At 39.7% G+C, this 13306-nt stretch overlaps 1 protein-coding gene across 2 annotated transcripts in view; it reads left to right on the top strand.

The window, feature by feature from the left end:
• The window catches only part of PPP2R2B (protein phosphatase 2 regulatory subunit Bbeta), a 474274-nt gene that overhangs the window by 23356 nt on the left and 437612 nt on the right, over nt 1–13306 (top strand). The gene's annotated exons all lie outside the window — the stretch shown is intronic.

Genomic DNA, 13306 nt, shown 5'->3' with positions numbered 1-13306 from the left:
GGAGGACTGGTGTAATAAATAAATGAGATAATTGACCATATTGTCTGGCATGAATAAGAGACTGAAAAGTGAAAGTAAAGTCGCTTAGGTGTGTCTGACTCTTTGCAACCCCATGAACTGTAGCCCGCCAGGTTCCTCCATCCATGCGGATTCTCCAGGCAAGAAAACTGGAGTGGGTCACCATTTCCTTCTCCAGGGGATTGAGACTAATAAATGTTAAATCATTTTAGTTCCATAAGGAAAGAATATAGGTAGGGAAAAATTATGGATTTTAAGCTTATTCGGGAGTTGGTGATGGACAGGGAGGCCTGGCATGCTGCAATTCATGGGGTCGCAAAGAGTTGGACACGACTGAGCAACTGAACTGAACTGAAGCTTATTCTGTTTTTTTCTTTTTAAGTAAAGAAAGAATAAACGAGCAACAATGGTGGGAATTACCTGGCAGGTCAGTGGTTAGGGTTTGGTGCTTTCACTGCCGGAGCCCAGATTCAGTTCCTGGTTGGGGAACTAATCCCACAAGCCACACTGTATGGGGGTGGGGGGTGCAAAAAAACAACAAGCAAACAAAAAAACAACTATAGAGCAACAATGGTGTGAGAGACAGCTTCTCCATTTCATTCATCCATCTGTGTATTCCACAAAAAGTGGTGAGTATCTATTGTATGTCATATTATTTTTAGATGTTGGGGAGATGGTAGGGAGTAAGATAATCAAAAGAAAACACATCAACAAATAAGATAACTTCAGTTGGTTAAAAGAACTGTGAAGAAAATAATACATGACAATGTCATAATGAAAAATTATGTGTCCATAGATGGGATGGTCAGGGAAGCTCCAGACTTGAAGGGTGTGAGGTCATCAGTAACACAAAGACTAGGTAACAGGATCCTCCAGACAAAGGGTAAAAGGGACCTCAGGCATCAATGAGCTTGCTTTGTTAACATAAAAGGAAGCAGGGCAATATGGCCAGAGCTCAGTTAGCAAGTTGGTTTTATTTTTAATTGTAGTAGGAAGCTTGGGTGGTTTAAATCAGGACAGGGACATAGTATTTTATGTTTTTCTAAATGCCACTTTGGCTTCTGTGTAGAGAATCAGTTCAGTTCAGTCGCTCAGTCGTGTCCGATTCTTTGTGACCCCCATGGACTACAGCACGTTAGGTTTCCCTGTCCATCACCAACTCCAGGAGCTTACTCACACTCATGTCCTTTGAGTCAGTGATCGCCTTCAATCTTTGCCAGCATCAGTCTTTTCCAAGGGGTCAGTTTTTTGTATCAGGTGGCCAAAGTATTATAGTTTCAGCTTCAGCATCAGTCCTTCCAATGAATATTCAGGGTTGATTTCCGTTAGGATTGACTGGTTGGATCTCCTTGCAGTCCAAGGGACTCTCAAGAGTCTTCTCCAACACCACAGTTCAAAAGCATCGATTCTTTGGTGCTCAACTATCTTTATAGTCCAACTCTCACATACATACATAACTACTAGAAAAACCATAGCTTTGACTAGATGGACCTATGTTGGCAACGTAATGTCTCTGCTTTTTAGTAGGCTGTCTAGGTTGGTCATATCTTTTCTTTCAAGGAGCAAGTGTCTTTTAATTTAATGGCTGCAGTCACTATCTGCAGTGATTTTGGAGCCCCCAAAAATAGTCTCTCACTGTTTCCATTGTTTCCCCATCTATTTGCCATGAAGTGATGGGACTGGATGCCATGATGTTAGTTTTCTGAATGTTGAGCTTTAAGCCAACTTTTTCACTCTCCTCTTTCTCTTTCATCAAGAGACTCTTCTTCACTTTCTGCCATAAGGGTGGTGTCATCTGCATATCTGAGATTATTGATATTTCTCCCGGCAATCTTGATTCCAGCTTGTGCTTCTTCCAGCCCAGTGTTTCTCATGATGTACTCTGCTTAAAGTTAAATAAACAAGGTGACAATACACAGCCTTGATGTACTCCTTTCCCAATTTGGAACCAGTCTGTTGTTCCATATCTAGTTCTAACGTTGTTTCTTTACCTGCATACTGATTTCTCAGGAATCAGGTCAGGTGGTCTGGTATTCCCATCTCTTTCAGAATTTTCCACACTTTGTGGTGATCCACACAGTCAAAGACTTTGTCATGGTCAATAAAGCAGAAGTAGATGATTTTCTAGAACTCTCTTGCTTTTTTGATGATCCACCAGATGTTGGCAATTTGATCTCTGGTTCCTCTGCCTTTTCTAAATCCAGCTGGAATATCTGAAAGTTCATGATTCACATACTGTTGAAGCCTGGCTTGGAGAATTTTGAGCATTACTTTGCTAGCACGCAGAGAATAGAGGGAGTCTATCAGTGTTGATGGGAAAAAGAGGAGAGGCTTGGACAAGGAGGCAGCAGAGGTGATAGAGAATGGTTTTGGGTAAATTATTTTGGAGGCAGAATCAATAGGATTGTTAATGGATTGGACAAGGAAGTGTAGGGTCAATAGAGGGATGTGAGTGACATCCCCATAATGAAGGCTGACTTTGTATGTAGGATTACATTTTACAAAGAATGAGGATGAGACCTCAAACCATCCATATCCCTCCCAACTCTACTCCAGCCAAAAGTCATCTCAGAAAAGAAAGTTGAGTCTTCTCACATTTGTTCCACAAATAATCACTCAGTTTCCTTTACTGTGTTCTGGAATAAGTTATGGGTAGTGGTCAAACAGTAGGAAGCAAAAAAGACATACTTCTGTTCTAATGGAAGTTACATTCTAATGGTATGAAATAGAGTATAAATTATAAATAATGAAAAATCAGACACCTTTGGTCCCTACTGATAAAAATAAGAGCAGAATGGCATATTAGTAGTTGGTGGGTTGCTATATTAGAATATTTGTTAAGGAGGGCCTGTGTAAACAGTTTTTTCAAGCAAATTGACTTTGAGTTATGTATTAAACAGCTTCCCTAATAGCTCAGTTGGTAAAGAATCCACCTGCAATGAAGGAGATCTGGGTTTGATCCCTGGGTCGGGAAGATCCCCTGGAGAAGGAAATGGCAACCCACTCCAGCACTCTTGCCTGGAGAATTCCATGAACGGAGGAGCCTGGTGGGCTACAGTCCATGGGATCACAAAGAGTCAGACATGACTGTGTGACTAACTTTCACTTTTCACTTTATGTATTAAACATCTCTCAGGGACATCAAATAGGTCATTATTAGATGTCTGTGTCTAGAATATCAGGACGAGAACAGTTAGAAGTAGAGGTGGTATTTAAAGCTATGGGCCTGGGTTATCATTAAAATAAAAAAGAGAATAGGAGGAGGCCCAAGACCAAGCTCTTGGAATTCTCCAGTATTTATAGGGTACATATGAATCAACACAGATTGGAGCATCCAGACTTACAGCAGTAAAATCAAGGGACAGTGGCATTAGAACCATATATGCTGAACCTTCTCCCCCATCTTCCTCCACTAGCCTTTTATCCTCAGGGAATTTCAGATAATGATGACTTATTTAACACATATAATGGGATTTGGGTAGGGCCCAGCATTGAGACCCTGCTTCTCATTAATGTAGGGTGGTACACACTCAATCAGAATTCATCTGGCCCAAGTGTAGATGAGTAATTGTTTTGCTGTTGGAGGAAAGACAAGGCCTTGCATTGTGGAAACTCTGACATCAATCTGATCTTCCTTCTTTTAAGCTCATAGGCTTTTGAATCAGTGAGCTCTCCAAGGCTGGCAGAGAGGTATCTGATATACAAACAATAGTTAATTACTTCAGCCAGGCAACATAATGGGTTCTTTTCTAGGGGAACACAAACAACAAGAGAAAGCTTCTCAGAACACTACAGCTCTACAGAACTAGTCAATGTCGCACTTCTTGAAACAGCAGGCAGATGCCACAGGATAACCAGGAAGATAGCTTGGTGGAGGTTGGGAGGTACCAGGGAGAAGAAAGGTAAATTCTGGGGCCATGTCATAACAATATATGAAAGTCTTAAGCTAAGAAAATTAAAAACTTCAACAACTCAAATTAAGAACTCAATCAGTGTATTTAAGAGCTGCAGTAGAGAAGATTACTGACCAGGAAAGCAGGTCGATAAAATATATCCAGACTGAAACAATAGAGTAAAAAATAGAAATAAGAAAAGAGCCTAAAAGTTACACAGAACATAGTAAATAGGTCTAACTTTATATCAAAAGTCCAAGAAAAAGATGAAGAGAGGTAACACGCAAAATCAATACTTGAGAAGACTTGCTGAAATTTTTCTAAAAGTGATGAAAATCACTGGGCTACAATTAAACAATTGTTGTGAATGCCACTTGAGATAAAATCATTAGATCTATCATAGTATTACTGTTAAAAATTAAAAACAAAGGAAATCTTAAAAACAGGGACAAAATCATGTTACCATTAAGCAATTGCACAGCTGAGTTTTCAATAAAAATTATGACATCCACAAGACAATGGCATGACAGTTTTAAAAATACTGAAAGAAAATGTCACTAGTCTAGAATTCTAGGGCTTCCTTGGTGGCTCTGCAATAAAGAATCCTCCTGCCGATGCAGGAGATGCGAGTTCGATCCCTGGGTCAGGAAGATCCCGTTGGAGAAGGAAATGGCAACCCACTCCAGGATTCTTGCCTGGAAAATCCCATGGACGGAGAAGCCTGGCGCGCTATAGTCCATAGGGTTGCAAGAGTCAGACAAGACTTAGTGATTAAACAACAGCTAGAATTCTATATCCTCTGAAAATATCCTTCAAATATAAAGGCAGAATAAAGACGCTTTCAAGTAAATAAAATCTGGGATTATTTATTACAAGCAGACATGTGTGTGTGTGTATGTGTATTTTAATGAAAAATATATGGGCATCAACCCAGATCACACAGAAATCTGGGCAGAGCTAGGCATGACCGCTAGTGATACCAATTGTCAAGCTGTGGTCCCTCCCACTGTGGTACAGGTGTAGCTACCTGACACTGCTCTGTTAACCACCTCTGCTAGTTCCAGGTTGGCAAGGCCCAACCAGGAGTCACTGTCAGGATGTTATAGAGATCATCTTTGGGAACTGGTGTAAAAGTCACATCCTCAAAGTCTTTAAAGTGGCAGCCCAAATGGGAGACCCTTTTCATCAAACCAGCTTCTCTTATGGCAGTGGGATCATATTCCACTCCTTTTCATTTCTGTCCTCATGAGAGTGGGGCTCCCATGATAGCTGCAGAGTAGACATTTTTCCTTAGGATGGAGTGCACTTGTGTCTGGAGGGGATGTAAGTGGTTGCTCCTCAGGGACATGATGGGCAGCATGGGACATAGACAAGTGAGAGCCAGGCAGACATGCATTTTAAAATTCAGAAATGAATGAAAATCAGTGAGAAGTATTGACTATTGATGAAAAATTTTAAATGATAGCTTTATGTGTAGTTTAAAATACAGGTGAAAATAACATAAAGGAAGAAGGGAGAGATGAATAGAGTAAGGTATTCAAAATGTTTAGGGCTTTAGGTTTGGGGAAAGAAGAGTAAAATTGTTAGCACAAATTACATATATTCTAATAATTATTAGGTAAATATAATTTCTAGTGTAACCACTATTTTAAAAGAATAAAATAATCCAAAAGTAACCAACTGAGAGAAGAGAAAATTTTAAAGTTAAAAAAACAGATATCCAAAAGAAGGCAAAAAAGGAGGGGAGAAAAATATAAAACAAGTGGGGCAAGTAAAATAAAAATAAACATGTGTTCAATTAATTACAGTAATTATAAATGGGCTAAAATCTCCTAAAAAGCAAAGGTTCTCAGACTGAATTTTAAAAATCTATACTGTATATATAATAAAATCTCTTAGCAACTATATGTGGAAGAGAGCATTTTAACATGATGAAGGGTACTACAAAAATCTTATACCAAAGTCCATACTTAATGGGGAAATGGTGAAAGTGTGCTTACTGGCCATTTTTTAATGGCCAATCTTTTTAATTTTAGCCATTCTAATAGATGTATAGTGGTATCTATCGTGAATTTAATTTGCATTTCTCTAATACCTAGTCCATTCTAAAGGAGATGGTCCTGGGTGTTCTTTGGAAGGACTGATGCTAAAGCTGAAACTCCAGTACTTTGGCCACCTCATGCAAAGAGTTGACTCATTGGAAAAGACTCTGATGCTGGGAGGGACTGGGGGCAAGAGGAGAAGGGGACGACAGAGGATGAGATGGCTGGATGGCATCACTGACTCAATGGACATGAGTCTGAGTGAACTCTGGGAGTTGATGGACAGGGAGGCCTGACGTCCTGCAATTCATGGGGTTGCAAAAAGTCGGACACAACTGAGCGACTGAACTGAACTGAATACCTAATGAGGGGCTTCCCAGTTGGCTCAGTGGTAAAGAATCCACCTGCTGACACAGGAGATGCAAGTTTGATCCCTGGGTGGGGAAGATCCCCTGGAGGAGGAAATGGCAACCCACTCCAGTAATCTCGCTTGGAGAAACCCATGGACAGAGGAGCCTGACAGGCTACAGTCCGTGGGGTCGCAAAGAGTCGGACACAACTGAGCATTCGTGCAGTAACTAATGAAGCTGGACAATTTTGCATGTTCATGTTCTTATTTTTTATCTGTATTTCTTCTTTGAAGTACCTGTTAACATCTTTTGCCTATTTTTCATTAGGTCGTTTGTTTTCCTACAATTGAGTTTTTAGTTCTTTATACTAGTTACAAGTCATTTATCAGATACATGATTTGCAAATATTTTCTCATAGCCTATGGGTTTCCTTTTTTCTCTCTTCATTTGTTTTAATTACTTTTAGCATATTATCTCCTCTGTTGATTTATTATCTATACCTCTTTTTTTTTTTTTGTGGTTGCTCTAGAATTTGTAGTATAAATCTAATTTATAACAGTCTGAGTATTATACTAAACTATAATAAATGTATAATATATACAGCATTATTCCTTTGCACTTGTGATCTTTATGCTACTATTTCCACATAGAAAATATGTGTACATATATACAATATATGTACATACGATGAAACACAATTCATTGTTACTCTATTTTGTTTAATAAGTTAGATATTTGGTCAAGTAAGTCATTTTTTTAAAAAAAATTATAAAATGAGAAAAGTCTTTTATAGTTATGCAGCTCTGAAAAACCCTTGGCCAAATTAATGGAAGCCCTAGAGAAGACAATGGCACCCCACTCCAGTACTCTTGCCTGGAAAATCCCATGGATGGAGGAGCCTGGTAGGCTGCAGTCCATGGGGTCACTAAGAGTCCGACACGACTGAGCGACTTCACTTTCACTTTTCACTTTCATGCATTGGAGAAGGAGATGGCAACCCACTCCAGTGTTCTTGCCTGGAGAATCCCAGGGACGGGGGAGCCTGTTGGGCTGCCATCTATGGGGTCGCACAGAGTCGGACGCAACTGAAGCGACTTAGCAGCAGCAGCAGCAGAGCAAAGATGGTCAGGAATGGACAGCTCTAATACCCATGCATCATTCGTTTCATTGCTTTGGAGCATCCTAGGGAGAATATAGCCTTGATGTTGATGCTTTGGTGAATCCTGAAAGGGTGGCAGCTGGAAGATTCGGTTAACAACACTCCTCATAGCACATAGTCCCTGAAGGAAGATCCGAACAGAGCACTCCCATGGCTGTCATACAGAATAATTGAACTCGGGAATTCCTAGCCTGGGAATTGGAGGAAGGATTATCTAGGGACATATGTAAAACAATGACTAAGTGATTATTTACATTGGACAGTGGAAAGGCTAGGTATTCAGGTCACATATGAGAACATTTCTTTGACTATTTGTTAAGGCATGGGCCACTTTGCTGTATTTTGGTGATATACCCTATATTTAAAACACTGTGATTTCAAACTATAACCTTTCAGACTAATGGATATTAAAAAGCAAAGTAAAAATACTTAGCTTGTATTAGCTCTCATTTCTCAATGTTTTCATAGTTACATCATTTTATTCACTGTGAAAGCTAAAAATCTTCCTTCTCTCCCACCCCCATGCTAGTCATAGATACCTTTATGCATATATCTCATTCTAAAAATATTTATTGAGCACCTAATATACTACAAGCATTGCCTTATGAACTTTCTCTTATTTTGACTACTAACAGTATCAACAAATAATTTACATTGAATCTTTTTTACTTAACTTGCTTTCCTTGACCTCAGCAGATCACATTTGTATTTTTAAACAGCTACTGTTGTGAATAGCTTTGATTGTTGAACAGCAGTTATTTAAATATTTATGGTCAATCTGTTCCAAAACAATATTGAAAGCAGCAGTGCACAGTTTAAGAAATACATAAAAATCAATGGGGCAAATTTATGTATCAGAAGATCTACATTTCTAACTATGTGCCAGATTTTCCATTTATAATTCTTGCAAATGAAACACTTCGGGTAGTCATAAATACTAACCTCTCTGAACCTTTCTCAGTGAATTATGGTCTTGCAGTAATAAACAGAGAGTAGGGTTTGATTTGTAGGCTGAACTATACAAAGCAAGAACTCAATGCTAATGCCTTTGATCATTCTTGTTCATTTTAACTGGCCAAGAGGGAGATGGCAAGAAGTCTTTGATAACATTATCACCTTCTGTTCTAATTGTGCCTAGTGTCTGTCTTGACACATTTTCTGCACAGTAGCTGTCCCTAACTTTGTGTTTGGCATGGAGAGGACATTGTTAAATATTGTTTATAAATTTGATAGTCTAAAGTCAGCATTGCTGCTGCTGCTAAGTCGCCTCAGTCGTGTCCGACTCTGTACAACCCCATAGATAGTAGCCCACCAGGCTCCCCCGTCCCTGGGATTCTCCAGGCAAGAATACTGGAGTGGGTTGCCATTTCCTTCTCCAATGCATGAAAGTGAAAAGTGAAAGTGAAGTTGCTCAGTCGTGTCCGACTCCCAGCAACCCCATGGACTGCAGCCTATGAGGCTCCCCCGTCCATGGGATTTTCCAGGCAAGAGTACTGGAGTGGGGTGCCATTGCCTTCTCTGTGTCAGCACTGAATGCTGCTTAATTCATCCTGGACCTTGGTTCCCCTGCAAAAGGTCCCATGAGAAGCCCAGCCTAATACGACATCGATTCCTGTACTGCTGGTCCCAAATGATTTAGTTAACTAAGCTCTTTCTTTTTTTATTATCTTTTCAACATTTACTCTAGGAACTATATTTACTGTAGTTTCTAGAATCTAGATACATGAGATTTTCTATTTAGAAGGGTCTTTAGGGATAATATAATCCAGGGATAAAAAACATAATTTAGTTTCTCATCTTAATAGGAAGTGATAAATGATGTCTTAAAGGGGACTTAAGGCAGGAGCACCAGATATTGGGACTTCGAAACTGAGTCCAACTATACATCCTGACAGGTGGCCATGAACCTTGGCTCAGACGCTTCTAAGGCAGCAATACAGTGCTTTTCAAAGTGGCTCATGTTGTTACTAAATGATAGAAGTCCTAGTTAATTAGCTGAAATCTTCATGTCTACAGCTTACGCACTTTGAGTTCTGCTTTTTTGGAGTCACACAAAAATCAGTATACTCTTTTATTCTATGTGGTAGTACTTTATATATTTGACACAATTTTTCTGAGCTCTTTTTCTGTCAGTCTCCAGTTTTCAGCATCTTTGACATTTGTATTTATGATGCTGAAAGTTTTCCAACAGAAGTTCTGAAATAACTGCAAGGTGTCTGTGTGTGTGCATGTGTGTGTGTGTGTCCTAGATTATAATTCTTTCAGGCCTGGAAGACTTCCTCACATGAAAAGCAACACGGTTCTGTTTTGACTATGTTCTAATTCATCCTGGGCTTTAATTCCCTCTTAAAGACATTGGTGCTACCTTTCCAGTTTGAAGATCGTTCCCCTTGATAGGATAGATAAGCAATGGAAATGCTAGATGCTTCTCCTCTCACTGTCATCCATTAACATTACATCATCTTTTCCAAGCAGCAGGCTTAACCTTTTCTTGTTTTTCTCCTTGCTCCAAATCTAATTTAAAATGCCTCTGCCAAATCTAAGAAACCTTTCAGTCCTTATCTTATTTTGCATGGAAGCTGTGTTGGACACTGTTGATCCATCCCCCCTTCCTTAAAACCTTTACTCCTTTGACATTAGCAATTTATTTTCATTTGATTCTCCTCTTCTTTTTCTCGATGTTTTCCTAATTTACTTCCCCTGTGGCCTCCTCCTCCTCTGCTTTATCTGCTGTGTTTACCAGGATTCTGGTCTCTACATAAACTCTACACTTGAGTGAGTTTCTACACTCTCATGTTTAACCACCCTGTATCCTGATATGGATGAGATGGTTGGATAGCATCATTGACTCAATGGACATGAGTTTGAGCAAGCTCCAGGAATTGGTGATGGACAGGGAAGCCTGGTGTGCTGCAATCCGTGGGGTCACAAAGAATCGGACACTACTGAACTGAACTGAACTGATCCTGATGACAGTGAAACCTTATCTTCAGCTCAGATTCCTTCCCTGTTGAGGACTCTGAGTACTGGTGTTCCAGTTTGAATGGAAACTAACTTGTCATCATCTTCCCATGTGCCCAGCCCCTCCTTCGCTTCTTCTCATCAAAATCCTTTCTTGGTGATTGGCATTCCCTTCTGCACAGTCATCCAAACAGAACCCCAAGCTCCTCTTTTCTCCCATCTAGTTCATTACCATATCCTATTGATTTTGTTGCCGTTAGTTCTTTTTTTAAATTAATTTTTATTGGAATATAGTAGCTTTACAATGTTGTGTTAGTTTCTATTCCAGCAAAGTGAATCAGCCATACATATATACTTATACTCCCTCATTTCTGGATTTCCTTCCCATTTAGGTCACCACAGATCATGCCTACAGTTCTTGATTTCATCTCTCCACCTCTTACCGTATTTCCCTGGTTAGCATTTCATTTTTATAGCTTGGAGCTGTTTAGTAGTCTCCAGACCTGCTTTTGTATTGTTGCTATTTGTTTGTTTGTTGCTTTGATTCTGGTGTTCCTCCGGTCTAGCTGCTACACATAGCCAGAGGAATCTATAAAACAAAAATATGATCATATCCCTACTCCATGTAAACTTCTTCAGGTCTCCCCTTTCCCTGCAGAATTGCGCTTAGGATATACTATGACTTGCCTACAACTCTCTCTCCAAATTCATATTTTCATGTTCTTCGCTCTGGAACAGAAGCTGCAGTCACACCACAATGCTTGTAATATCCAGCGTGTATCATGCTGTTTCAAATCTTCTTGCCTTCGCTTATGCCATGTCTTTTGCCTAGATAAAATGCCTGTTCTGCTCTTGTTCTTTTGACTGATTTTCACTCATCTCAAATAGTTTAGCTCAGATATCACCTCCTCTAGGAAATATTTCCCAAGCAACACATAAGGGCTGAATATGCTCCGATGTTCCCATAACACCCTGGGCTTGCTTTCATTCAATCACTTACTGTGTGTATTGACTCTCCAGGGAATCTGTATATAGTGCTCTCTCCTCAGTGCAGGGACCGTGTCTTGTTGAATTTTAGTTTTGTTCCTTGACTTTCTTCCCTGACCTTACATTTCCTTGGGACTATTTTATAATGATTTAGGTTGATATTTTCGTACGTAATGAATTCCTCTTGTACACTTGGAAACAATTTAAAAAACCTAATGTTAGCAGTTTTCATATTCTATGCTAACAATATCTGAGAACTAAAAGTCAGATAGGAATGGATTTACTTGCTAGAAGATGATTGCCAAAAAAAAAAAAGCTCTTATCTTTTTAGCAAGTATCTTTAACTTAGAGGAAAAACTCTTGGTCTTAATTCTCCAATTTACTCAGTAAAAATTTACTGTGTATCTAGATATATATAGAAGTAAATTAGATATTTATCTAATTTCAAAAAGCTTACAGCTTAGCAGGAAAATAACATACATCAAGGAAGAAATTATATTGGTGATAATACTGTAATAGCTAACGTTTATTGAGATCAGACTTATGTCTATTATCTTGTTTAACTTCATAGTCATATTGTAAGTAACCTACCATCCTCATTATCGGAGAACCCAGACTTAGAGAATTAGTAATACACTCAAGGTCACACTTTTAGATTCGTGGGTTCTTTACCACTAGAGCCACCTGGGAAATCAAAACCCTTAACCCTGTGCTGTATTCTCTGCAATACTATGGTATGTTATGAAGGTGAGTCAGCTAACAGTAAGACTCAGAGAAAAGCGAACCAGATGGCTTCCTGCTGGAGGGATCAGAGAAGGCTCCATGAAGGAGATGGCATTTGATCTAGGCCAGTCATGTTGAAATGTGGTTAAAAGTTAGACCTTCAGAGAGGCAAGGAAAGGACACTCCAGCCAGGGCATATAGCTTCAGTACAGGCATGGAGGTAGATATGTGTAGCACGTGTGCTCAGTCGCTTCAGTCATGGCCAGCTCTTTGCAGCCGTGTGGACTGTAGCCCGCCAGGCTCTTCTGTCCATGGAATTTTCCAGGCAAAGATACTGGAGTGGATTGCTGTGCCCCCTTCCAGGGGAATCTTCCCGACCCAGGGATCGAACCCGGGTCTCCTGCATTGCAGGCAGATTCTCTACCGCTGAGCCACCAGGGATACATAATGTAAAGCAAGGGAGATTGGTTTGGATGAAGTGGGTGCGGGGGTGGGGGGGGAACTAGAACACAAATTGAAATATTTGTAGGTCATTCTATCTTACTGAGTCATATGAATTTCCTTCTAGAGTCGCAGAAAACCGAGAATTTTAGAACAGGGCAATGATATATGAAGATTAATCCCACCAAAGCCTATGAAATTGATGAGAGAAAACAAACTGTGTTCTGTGCAGGGGCAACATTAGTGAACCAAACAAAAATCCCTGCTCTCACGGAAGTCTTCTCATTGTAGGAGACAGATGATTAACAAGTAAACAACACACACACACACACACATTCATATGAACTCATATATATACATGAATGCTTTGTTAATTATATTATATGTGGGCTTCCCTGGTGGTAGTGGTAAAGAATCTGCCTTCCAATGCAGGAGATGCAAGAGACATGGGTTCAATCCCTGGGTCAGGAAGATCCCCTGGAGAAGGGAATGGCAACCCACTCTAGTATTTTTGCCTGGAATATTCCATGGATGGAGGAGCCTGGTGGACTATAGTCCATGGGGTTGCAAAGAGTTGTACACAACTGAGCACATACACACACACACACACACACACACACACACATACATATATAGTATTCTATATTATATACACACACACTGTGTGTCTCTGTTATGAGATGATACATTTTATTTTATATATGTAATATATATTATATGTATAATAATATA

Source organism: Bos mutus, chromosome 7 (assembly GCF_027580195.1).
Source record: "Bos mutus isolate GX-2022 chromosome 7, NWIPB_WYAK_1.1, whole genome shotgun sequence".
In the NCBI taxonomy this organism is placed as follows: domain Eukaryota; kingdom Metazoa; phylum Chordata; class Mammalia; order Artiodactyla; family Bovidae; genus Bos; species Bos mutus.
This window is presented reverse-complemented; position numbering and strand designations above follow the sequence as displayed.